Source organism: Lactuca saligna, chromosome 4 (assembly GCF_052625555.1).
Source record: "Lactuca saligna cultivar CGN05327 chromosome 4, ASM5262555v1, whole genome shotgun sequence".
NCBI classification, from domain to species: Eukaryota; Viridiplantae; Streptophyta; class Magnoliopsida; order Asterales; family Asteraceae; genus Lactuca; species Lactuca saligna.
Genome location: NC_136420.1, coordinates 333,007,024 through 333,009,854, shown reverse-complemented (window position 1 = coordinate 333,009,854; position 2,831 = coordinate 333,007,024).

Below are 2,831 nucleotides of genomic sequence, written 5' to 3'. Positions count from 1 at the left end.
ATGGAGGACTTTTTAGTCTTAGAAATCTAATCAAAAGCTACAGTATACATTAAACTAAGAACATACAAAAAAAAATGAACACCCAAATCTGACTTCATATGAGGAAGTTATGGATTTTCTAAGATTTGGCTTAGTAGTGTATAGCCCGAAACTCGAATTTTAGATCGAGTGGTTTTGGCCTATGCAACCTAAATGAAAATTGAAGATCTCATTAATAGAAACTCAACGGTAAAAAGACAGACGAAAACAGAGTCCGTATGTAGAAGTTATCAATTTTACGCGGACATTTAACAATATAATCTTCTCGTACCATTAAATTTAAGATTTGTCGAGAATTCGCCAACGGAGTCAAAATTAAAGTTGTAGATTTTATTTTTACCTACGCGTGGATATAAAGAACGTCAAAGACAGAGCTCGTATCTGAAAGTTACGGATTTTAGAAGTCGGAAGTGTGGTGTGCGAAAATGGGTGATGTGGCACAATCTTGGCCATTGCTTTCTCCCCAAGTCTTGCCACCAGATGGTGATATGTGGCACCAAGTTCAGCCATATTTCACCCTATAAATAGAACCTCTCCCACCATTATTTTTTTTGCACATATTTCCCATTTTTTCTTCTCTTTACTCTCTCTATCTCTCTAGAACTTCTCTCTAGCCCTGAAACCCCCCGAAAAGCCTAGGGAACCTCCCTAGCACGAGGCGGAAGCCCCGGAGTACTTGACGACTCCGAGAAGAAGAGCTTTTCGGCTCGGGAACGCTACTCCAAGAAAAGTCCGATTTTCTATAAAACCTGTTGAAAGTGACCTACGCCTACGCTATTTTTAATATAGCTTTTATTTAATTATAGTAACATTATTAGGAACTTATAATAAGTACTTGGGATATTATTATGGGTTATATAAGTATTGTTTAACACTTATATAATAGTAATAATATCTAGACTATTAATTAGTCTCGGCGAATAATAGACTAAATTCGAGTGTTAATAATACTAGGTTTCGTCGAAGGAAATTATTTTTAAGAAGCGAAGCGCTGTCCGAGTTCGGTATCACCACATTTTCAAGTGAGCGCATGGTCCATTTCATGTTACATATAGATATGAAGTATTTTATATAAACTACGTGCTATGTGTTCATATTATCTGTATACTTGCTATCTATGCTGGATGAACAATTTTATACAAGTTTTATATGATTTAAACTGTATATGTATTTATATCTACATAATATGTTGAGTAAAACATGGGTAGATGAAAATATGAGTTGATGATGAGTTGAGAGGTGATATAAACCATGAGGTAAGGGTTAGAGGTGGACGATGTGAGAAGCTTTGTTCCCAAATGCTGGCCCCATCATCTAGTAGAGTATGGATGACAACCACGGACTATTCTAGACAATCCAGTGGAACACTAGCAGGTTCGCAACCCATAGGTGTTGTGAACGATGTGTTCACCGGGGTACTCTAAAAACCCATTGACATGTATTGCGAGTGGACTCTCAAAAATGATAATGTCAATAAACGAAATAACCTTAGCAGTTGTGCCTGGAGGACAATACCAGCAGCTGCATCTCATAGAGAATGTCATAATTATGGCAACTGCGCCTAAGTGATAGAACTAGCAGCTATGCTTGACAGTTTGTCACTAACAACGATGGACTTCGTACCTATTCCTTAGGATAATCCTTAGGAGTGAATGAATGAGAAATAAATGATTCTTAGGGTAGACCCTTAAGAGTAAAAAAGATAATGGGGATGGGTAATACTTGGGAAGAGTATGAGTAGGTGTGAAAGGTAGTAGAGGCCTATACTACCGGAAGCACAGGACTTACGCTTGGATCAGGGAAAATCACAAGCTTACCAAGAAGCTAGTAATTGATACCGTTTTATTCAAATATGTCATTACCATCATTTCGTTAATGACTAAGAGGATGATTGTTATTCTGACTCTAGTGGTCATATTAAATTGAGTCTGACTATGATAAGTATCTTATGTGGTTCAGAGAACCAAGTTTGATGTAGCATCTGACTTAAGCCGGAAGATTGAAATAAAAGATAATCAAAGCGATCGGTAGAGGTATCGTGATAGTTGCTTGTATCTAGAAATGCTACCTTTTAAGATGTGATTAGAACATAAAGAAATGTATAGTCTGTTCTAGAAGACTCTAAGATACATGAGTCTAAGCGTGGGAACATATGATGATAAGTCATTAGAATATGACACATCAGTCCATTGTAGTAATAAAATAACTTATCTTAAGTTTCTTAAGAAGAAGAAGCAGACTCCTGTAAGGATCGAGATTGTGACTTGAAGGTCATAATTTGGAGTCTAATGTGAGATAGGGAGAAAGTGCAAGATCGAGCACCGCCTGGAATCAGGAAGTCTTAGAGTTAGATACTCGTTCGAAGAAACATCAAAGTAATGGTTATTACTTAGGATGACGAGATAACGTATGGAGTCATCATGTGAGCCCTGTTTCGTTGATGATTCCGGGACTTAATCATCCTAAGGGGGAGATAATTGTAACCCCGTAGATCCGGGCTAGTCAATTTAGAGATAATAGGGGTCGAAAACGACTTTTTGACAAAATCTTATTTAGAATAAATAATCTTAACCAAGTTGTAGAATACGTCTCAAGGGTCCTTATATATAAGGCACGCCAAAATCCGAGTTATAACGAAGAAGTTATGGTCCATCGAAATTTTACGGCAAAACCGGCATGACACCAGGAGACGTAAATAGTGAATTTATGACGGAGGAATTTTTAGCCTTATAAATATAAACAAAAGTTTTAGTATATGTTAAACCAAGAGCATACAAAAAAAAGAACACCCA